This window comes from Triticum aestivum, chromosome 5D (assembly GCF_018294505.1).
Source record: "Triticum aestivum cultivar Chinese Spring chromosome 5D, IWGSC CS RefSeq v2.1, whole genome shotgun sequence".
In the NCBI taxonomy this organism is placed as follows: Eukaryota; Viridiplantae; Streptophyta; class Magnoliopsida; order Poales; family Poaceae; genus Triticum; species Triticum aestivum.
In genome coordinates this window covers 104460465-104470515 of record NC_057808.1, presented here as the reverse complement: position 1 = coordinate 104470515, position 10051 = coordinate 104460465, and positions in this window count along the sequence as shown.

Here is a 10051-nt window from a genome sequence, read left to right as displayed (position 1 = left end):
GGGTCGCTCCGAAAAGTTAATCACATAGAGACTGTTCTCGACATGCCCAACAAAGGCTACTTTAAGAGTCTCGCTCCACAAGAGGGCCACGGTATCAATATCAAAGAAAGTGGCAAAGCCCATGATAGCAAGTTGACGAACGGAAAGTAAATTGTATGCAAGGGACTCAACTAGCATGACCTTCTCGATCGTGAGATCATGAGAAATGACAACTTTGTCGAGTCCCAATACCTTAGAAGACGAGGCATCATCCCACTCGACATTGGTGGGCATAGATGGAATCTTGTGCACGTCCACCACCAAGTCCTTGCTTCCGGTAATATGATTTGTAGCTCCACTATCGAGCAACCATGATCCCCCACCGGAAGCAAACACCTACAAGAGATCAATGCTTGGTTTTAGGTACCCATTTTGTAATGGGTCCTTTGATGTTAGTAACAAGGGTCTTAGGAACCCAAATGGACCATTCAATATACTCATGAGGAGAACCAACAAATTTGGCATAAACATGCCCATCACTTGCACGACATAACACATAAGAAGGATTAAAGTCGCCAGCTTTGTTGTATGGGGTGGAATTGCCCTTCTTGACACCGTCACCCTTCGCATTGTTCTTCTTCTCCTTGGAAGTACCCTCTCCCTCTTTCACAAAAGTTTGCTTGAGAGGGGGAGGTCGTTTGGTCTTGTCATTCTTCTTCTTGTTCTTGGGCTTGGGAGCGAACCCAATCCCCTCCTTGGCTACAACTTCCTTTTGGTTTCTCAAAAGGTCGTTGAGGTTCTTCTCACCTTGTATGCATGACACAAGGCCTTTCTCAAGTTGCTCCTTCAACTTAGCATTCTCCTCAACAAGATGCACATGCTCACAACAAGGGTTAGTAGCATTTGCATTATCAATTAACACCATATGAGGAAAAGTGGCTTTCTCCTTAGTTAGCATTACTTGGAGTTGATCATGAGACTCCTTGAGGCTAGCATGAGCACCCTTCAAGACCTTGTGAGCCTTGTCGAGAATGTCAAACTCCTCTTTAAGTCTAGCACGATCAACCCCAAGTTTTGCCTTCTCGGAGTTTAGCACACGAGACACAACTAGAGCATGATCAAGATCTTTCTTTAACTTAGCATGATCATCGTTGTATGACTCCTCAAGAGCCAAACGAAGACCACGCTATTCATCAAGAGCATTGGAAAGATCCGAAATCTCATCGGCATAGTCACGACTATGCCCCTCCATCTTAGAGATGGTATCTTCGTGAGCCTCGATCATGTCATTGGCTTCACCAAGTTGTTCCAAGAGAGCAACGAAGTGCTTCTTGGATTTACCCTTGAGCTTACCCATAAAGATCTCAAACTCATTTTCCTCCACATTTGTCCCCTCATGTTCATCAATGCTATCCGTCGAAGAAGGATGATTAATGATGGTAGTTTTGATGTTGGAGGTTACCTTATTGGTGGCTTTAGCCATGAGGCACTTGGCGGTGATGTTCTCATTGGGTGAGTCGAAGAGAGACACCCGTGGAGTCTTCGCAATGGTAACGGAGGCCATGGCAACCGACTCACCATCTTCATCATCGTCATCATCCTCATTGTACTCTTCTTGTACCACCAACGCCTTGGGAGGAGTCTTCTTGGTGAAGTTGCTCTTGTTGGGGAACGACTTGGCATTGTCTTTTCTAATGAGCTTGCCACCATTGTCTTCCCTCTTCTCGTAAGGGCACTCCGCAACAAAGTGGCTCACATTGCCACAATTGAAGCAAGTCCTCATCCGTTGCTTACCCTTTGCGCCACTTGAATTGCTCTTGTTGAAGTTTGGCCTTGTGTTCTTCTTGCTCCAAAATTGCCTTGAAGCAAGAGCCATGTGTTCATGATAGGCATACTTCATATCTTCGAGGTTGCCCTCCTCTTCTTCCTCTTCATCCTCTTCCTCCATACTAACCTTGGCCTTTAAAGCAAGGTTGTGTTTCTTTACTCTTTGAGAACGAAGAACCGCATTGTCGGCGGTCTTGTCCAAGATGCTCATAGCAACAAATTCATCCAACACTTCACTTGATGATAAGGTGTGGAAGTCCGGCCTTTGACGAATTACGGAGGACATGGCTTTGTGGTAGGGCATCATTGCCTTGAGGAATTTGCGCTTGATCCAATTGTCATCCGTGTCCTTACTTCCATGATCTCGGAGAGAGACCGCGAGTTTGGTTACTCTCCGAAAAAGCTCACGAGGTTCTTCATCTTCTTTCATTGCAAACTGGTCGGCTTCATCTTGCACCACTTCATAGTTGGAGCGTTGAATGCTTGTGCTTCCCCGATAGAGGGAAACAACTTGTAGCCAAGCATCTTTGGCCACGGTGTAAGGCCAGAGATGAGGAAGATCTTCGGGTGGGATTGCTTCTTGGATGATGAAGAGAGCATTCTCATTGAATTGATGATCCACAACTTCTCTAGGAGTGAAGTTACTTCGGTCATGCGGATAAAAACCCTCTTCAATGATTCTCCAAAGGTTAGTGTTCACATGATTTAAATGACGCTTAAAACGATAGGCCCAAGAATCAAAATCTACATTCTTCTCAATCTTAGGGGCCGGGCCGGCATGATTCAAATGAGTGGAAGGGAGCGGTCCACCATAGACAGGTGGAGGTTCCACATGGGCAAAGATGCCGGTCCCATTTTTATCACTAGAACAAGGAGCTTTCTCGCTAGAAGCTTCCCCCTCGTCGGAGGTAGCATCCGTCACCTTGTTAGCGGGATCACCCACTTTCAACGGTGCGCTGGTAAGTTTAAGCCCTTCTAAGAATTTATTCAACATGCTTTCGACCTTGGTCGTCATGGAGGTTTTCAATGTGTCCAACGCCACATTGAATTCCTCACGAGAGACCGCGGTTCCCCCATCTCCCGTAGATGAGACTGGATTCTCACCGGAGTGCTCCTCCACACCGTCTACGACGTCAACCATACTCTTTGGACGGTAAAGTCCTTAATAAAGAGACGAGGCTCTGATACCAATTGAAATGATCGATATAGTTGACTAGAGGGGGGGGGTGAATAGGCAACTAACAATTTTTTAACTATTCTTTACCAAATTAAACTTTGCATCAAAATAGGTTGTCTAGATATGCAACTAAGTGAACAACCTATATGATGCAATGACAACAAGCACGCAAGCAAGTAAGAGATATAACCCGAGTAAACTTGCGAAAGTAAAGGAACGAGATAACCAAGAGTGGAGCCGGTGAAGACAAGGATGTGTTACCGAAGTTCCTTCCTTTTGAAGGGAAGTACGTCTCCGTTGGAGCGGTGTGGAGGCATAATGCTCCCCAAGAAGCCACTAGGGCCACCGTATTCTCCTCACGCCCTCACACAATGCGAGATGCCGTGATTCCACTATTGGTGCCCTTGAAGGAGGCGACCGGACCTTTACAAACAAGGTTGGGGCAATCTCCACAACTTAATTGGAGGCTCCCAACGACACCACAAAGCTTCACCACAATGGACTATGGCTCCGCGGTGACCTCAACCGTCTAGGGTGCTCAAACTCCCAAGAGTAACAAGATCCGCTAGGGATAAGTGGGGGGAATCAAATTTCTCTTGGTGGAAGTGTAGATCGTGGCCTTCTCAACCAATCCCGAGCAAATCAACAAGTTTGATTGGCTAGGGAGAGAGATCGGGCGAAAATGGAGCTTGGAGCAACAATGGAGCTTTTGGGGAAAGAGGTGGGTCAACTTTGGGGAAGAAGACCCCCTTATATAGTGGGGGGAACAAACCAACCGTTACCCCACTTCTGCCCCGCAGAGAGCGGTACTACCGCTGTGCCAGCGGTACTACCGCTTGCCACTATAAGCGGTACTACCGCTCTTCATCGCGGTACTACCGCTTGGCCCACAGCGGTACTACCGCGGTGGGAGGGCGGTACTACCGCATACGAGGGGTACTACGGCCCCCCACAGCCGCGGCCAGTACCGTAAAACCCGACACGAAAAAAGAGCCCTCGAATCGAGGCGGTACTAGCACGAGACCACCGCGGTACTACGGCTGGGGGCTACTAGCGATACTACTGCTCTGGAGCGGTACTACCGCTCCCAGAGCGGTACTACCGCTTGTGGCACCCAAGCGGTACTACCGCTCCGTCCCGCGGTACTACCGCTGGGACCAGAGTGAGCAGACAGTTGGGGGCTACCAGCGGTACTACTGCTCTGGGCGGTACTACCGCTCCAGAGCGGTACTACCGCTTGTAGCACCCAAGCGGTACTACCGCTCCGGCCCGCTGTACTACTGCTTGGACCAGAGAGGGCACACTGAGAAGAGAAACGAGCCCATCATCGAAACGGAAAGGCTCGGAGGGAGGGGCAAAGGAAGTGTACGTGATCATTCCGCCCTAGCCTTTCCAAAACGGGCCCCCTCTTGATAGTACTGTGAACCCTATGAAACTAGTCCACCAAACTAATCCGAAATGACTACACCGTCTTCGCTTCAAGCTCCGAGGGGAGGGAATCGTCTTGTGCCAAAAGGATGAATCTCTGAAAAACACTCAACGCACACGATTAGTCCGCAAAAGCATTGTCATCAATCACCAAAACATCTTAGGGATAAATATGCCCTTACACTTAGGCTTCTTCACTTGAGCAGCAACTTGCTTGCCGTTCTTCTTGAAGTTCCCCTTCTTCCCTTTGCCCTTTTTTTTGAAACTAGTGGTCTCGTCAACCATCAACACTTGATGTTTTTCTTGATTTCTATCTTCGTCGATTTCAGCATCACGAAGAGCTCGGGAATTACTTTCGTCATCCCTTGCATACTATAGTTCATCACGAAGTTCTACTAACTTGGTGATGGTGACTAGAGAATTCTGTCAATCACTATTTTATCTGGAAGATTAACTCCCACTTGATTCAAGCGATTGTAGTACCCAGACAATCTGAGCACATGCTCACTGCTTGAGCTATTCTCCTCCATCTTTTAGCTATAGAACTTGTTGGAGACTTCACATCTCTCAACTCGGGTATTTTCTTGAAATATTAACTTCAACTCCTGGAACATCTCATATGCTCCATGACGTTCAAAACGTCTTTGAAGTCCCGATTCTAAGTCGTTAAGCATGGTGCACTAAACTATCAAGTAATCATCATATTGAGCTAGCCAAACGTTCATAACGTCTGCATATGCTCCTGCAATAGGTCTGTCACCTAGCGGTGCATCAAGGACATAATTTTTCTGTGCAGCAATGAGGATAATCCTCAGATCACGTATCCAGTCCGCATCTTTGCTACTAACATCTTTCAACATAATTTTTCTCTAGGAACATATCAAAAATAAACACAGGGAAGCAACAACGCGAGCTATTGATCTACAACATAATTTGCAAAATACTATCAGGACTAAGTTCATGATAAATTTAAGTTCAATTAATCATATTACTTAAGAACTCCCACTTAGATAGACATCCCTCTAATCATCTAAGTGATTACGTGATCCAAATCAACTAAACCATAACCGATCATCACGTGAAATGGAGTAGTTTTCAATGGTGAACATCACTATGTTGATCATATCTACTATATGATTCACGCTCGACCTTTCGGTCTCAGTGTTCCGAGGCCATATCTGCATATGCTAGGCTCGTCAAGTTTAACCTGAGTATTCTGCGTGTGCAAAACTGGCTTGCACCCGTTATAGATGGACGTAGAGCTTATCACACCCGATCATCACATGGTGTCTGGGCACGACGAACTTTGGCAACGGTGCATACTCAGGGAGAACACTTTTATCTTGAAATTTTAGTGAGAGATCATCTTATAATGCTACCGTCAATCAAAGCAAGATAAGATGCATAAAGGATAAACATCACATGCAATCAATATAAGTGATATGATATGGCCATCATCATCTTGTGCTTGTGATCTCCATCTCCGAAGCACCGTCATGATCACCATCGTCACCGGCTCGACACCTTGAGCTCCATCGTAGCATCGTTGTCGTCTCGCCAACTATTGTTTTTACGACTATCGCTACCGCTTAGTGATAAAGTAAAACAATTACATGGCGATTGCATTGCATACAATAAAGCGACAACCATATGGCTCCTGCCAGTTGCCGATAACTCGGTTACAAAACATGATCATCTCATACAATAAAATATAGCATCATGTCTTGACCATATCACATCACAACATGCCCTGCAAAAACAAGTTAGACGTCCTCTACTTTGTTGTTGCAAGTTTTACGTGGCTGCTACAGGCTTAGCAAGAACCGTTCTTACCTACGCATCAAAACCACAATGATAGTTTGTCAAGGTTGTGCTGTTTTAACCTTCGCAAGGACCGGGCGTAGCCATACTCGGTTCAACTAAAGTGAGAGAGACAGACACCCGCCAGTCACCTTTAAGCAACGAGTGCTCGCAACGGTGAAACCAGTCTCGTGTAAGCGTACGCGTAATGTCGGTCCGGGCCGCTTCATCTCACAATACCGCCGAACCAATGTATGACATGCTGGTAAGCAGTATGACTTATATCGCCCACAACTCACTTGTGTTCTACTCGTGCATAACATCAACGCATAAACCCAGGCTCGGATACCACTGTTGGGGAACATAGTAATTTCAAAAAATTTCCTACGCACACGCAAGATCATGGTGATGCATTGCAACGAGAGGGGAGAGTGTTGTCCACGTACCCTCGTAGACCGAAAGCGGAAGCGTTAACACAACTCGGTTGATGTAGTCGTACGTCTTCACGATCCGACCGATCAAGTACCGAACGCACGGCACCTCCGAGTTCAGCACACGTTCAGCTCGATGACGTCCCTCGAACTCCGATCCAGCCGAGTGTTGAGGGAGAGTTTCGTCAGCACGACGGCGTGGTGACAATGATGATGTTCTACCGACGTAGGGCTTCGCCTAAGCACCGCTACGATATTATCGAGGTGTAATATGGTGGAGGGGGGCACCGCACACGGCTAAGAAATCAATAGATCAATTGTGTGTCTATGGGGTGCCCCCTGCCCCCGTATATAAAGGAGCAAGGGGGGAGGCGGCCGGCCTAGGAGGAGGGCGCGCCAAGGGGAGAGTCCTACTCCCATCGGGAGTAGGACTCCTCCTTTCCTTATTGGAGTAGGAAAAGGGAAGGGAGAAGGAGAAAGAAGGAAGGGGGCGCCCCCCTCCCTAGTCCAATTCGGACTAGTCCATGGGGAGGGGTGCAGCCATCCTTTGGGGCCTTTCTCTCCTTTCACGTATGGTCCATTAAGGCCCAATACGAATTCCCGTAACTCTCCGGTACTCCGAAAAATACCCGAATCACTCGGAACCTTTCCGATGTCCGAATATAGTCGTCCAATATATCGATCTTTACGTCTCGACCATTTCGAGACTCCTCGTCAAGTCCCGGATCTCATCCGGGACTCCGAACTCCTTCGGTATATCAAAACATATAAACTCATAATATAACTGTCATCGTAACGTTAAGCGTGCGGACCCTACGGGTTGGAGAACTATGTAGACATGACCGAGACACCTCTCCGGTCAATAACCAATAGCGGAACCTGGATGCTCATATTGGCTCCCACATATTCTACGAAGATCTTTATCGGTCAAACCGCATAACAACATACGTTGTTCCCTTTGTCATCGGTATGTTACTTGCCTGAGATTCGATCGTCGGTATCTCAATACCTAGTTCAATCTCGTTACCGGCAAGTCTCTTTACTCGTTCCGTAATACATCATCCCGCAACAAACTCATTAGTTGCAATGCTTGCAAGGCTTATAGTGATGTGCATTACCGAGTGGGCCCAGAGATACCTCTCCGACAATCGGAGTGACAAATCCTAATCTCGAAATACGCCAACCCAACAAGTACCTTGGGAGACACCTATAGAGCACCTTTATAATCACCCAGTTACGTTGTGACGTTTGGTAGCACACAAAGTGTTCCTCCGGTAAACGGGAGTTGCATAATCTCATAGTCATAGGAACATGTATAAGTCATGAAGAAAGCAATAGCAACATACTAAACGATCGAGTGCTAAGCTAACGGAATGGGTCAAGTCAATCACATCATTCTCCTAATGATGTGATCTCGTTAATCAAATGACAACCCATGTCAATGGCTAGGAAACTTAACCATCTTTGATCAACGAGCTAGTCAAGTAGAGGCATACTAGTGACACTCTGTTTGTCTATGTATTCACACATGTATTATGTTTCCGGTTAATACAATTCTAGCATGAATAATAAACATTTATCATGATATAAGGAAATAAATAATAACTTTATTATTGCCTCTAGGGCATATTTCCTTCAAGCATGTCTTGAAGAAGAAGATTGTGTGAATATTCATGTTTACCTTCAAGACATCATCTTAATGGAGAAAGTTGGAAAAATTCAAGGTTTATCAAGCTATGTACAAAGAGTGATTCAAGTTGATTAACTCACAAAGCATAGAAGATGTACCGAGAGGGATCAAGTGATCCCATGGTATGGTAAACATTGTCCATTACACTTTGTGTACTAACCCATGGTCTATGTGAGAGTTCTATGTGGGGTTAGGTATGTGTCCATGGGCTTGCATCAAGAGGAAGATATCATACAACCCATGAAGAGGAAAACATCAAGTGGTGATCGTCTTCAAGATTGCCGTGTGCAAGTTCAAGTGGAGCATCACGAAGAGATAAAGTGCTTGAAGCTTGCCATCCATTTGGTGACAATGGACTTGTGAAGATGTGCGGAAGAGTGGCTCACCCATAGTGGTTTATGGGGGAGCAATGAACTAGTCTTCATCGAGCCATCGCTATCAAGAAAGGTGGTCCAACTTGGGAGTCAAGATCGTCATCATCTAGCTCAAGTGGACTATGTGCAAGGCAAAGGTTTTCCCTTGATAGGTTTTCCATTTTACCGGTCTCATGGTGGTAGTTGGGAGACCGGGTTATAGGATCGATTGCCGTACTATCAAGGGGGGCTCTCTCGATGAGTAGCTTGATCGTATCGTTCATAGAGAGCTCAAACCATTGCATCCTTGCATCATCTTTATTGGTTCTTGTTTGGTTCTTCTCTTTGTGAGATTTGGAGCTTATGGTCATCTTGATGAGAAGCTCGAGTTCATCGAAAACGGAGTTCACTCGCATCTTCTATGATGTTTTCGATGTTGGAGGTTATGCCGGTTCTTCTCAGTTGGAGGTTTCACTCCTCTATTTGTTAGGCATACCTCCCCTGCCTCTTCTTACTATAACCTTGAGTGCTACTCGTCGTCTTGTTTCCAACAAGCTTGAGTTTGCTCGATTCAGAGCTCATTTGCAGAAGTTATGGCAGTTCTGGTTTTCCTTGGAGTATACTTGTTTTCGTGGAAGTGGCATATGTTTGGTGCCGGCGGTAGTACCGCTGGGCCGGAGCGGCAGTACCGCGTATCGCCACAAGCGGTAGTACCGCTGTCTCACAGCGGTAGTACCGCCCATGGCCATAAGCGGTAGTACGGCTCCGGTTCCACGCTGGTACCGCCTTGACTCGAGACGTGGTTTTGTCGTGTCGGGTTCAGCGGCAGTAGTAGCGGCAGTAGGAGCGGTAGTACCACTCATGTACGGTAGTACCGCTGGTTCCAGCGGTAGTGCCGCTCATACGGCTCTGCCTCGCCCCCTGTTTTGCTCCGCTCTCTGTGTTCTACCGCCCGGGCGGTAGTACCGCTCCCCTGAGTGGTAGTACTGCTCGTGCGCGGACTGAGCACATAACGGTTGGATTCGGGAGCCCCTATAAAAGGGGGTCTTCTTCCCCATTCAACCTTATCCTTTTAGCTCGTGTTCTTCCCCCATTGTTGACCTTCTTCGAGCTTGCTATCTCTCAATCCCTCCATGGATTCTTGCTAGCTTTTGGGGGAAAGGAGAGAGGAGATCTAGATCCACATTTCCACCAATCACTTTCTCCTCTATGTGAGGGGAACCCCTTGGATCTAGAACTTGGAGTTCTTTGTGTTCTCTTCTTCATTCTTCCTCTCATTTTCCTCGCTAGCATTAGTTGCTTTGATGGGATTTGGGAGAGAAGGACTTGGGCACTCCGTGTGCCCTTGCCCTTGTATTTGGTGCAT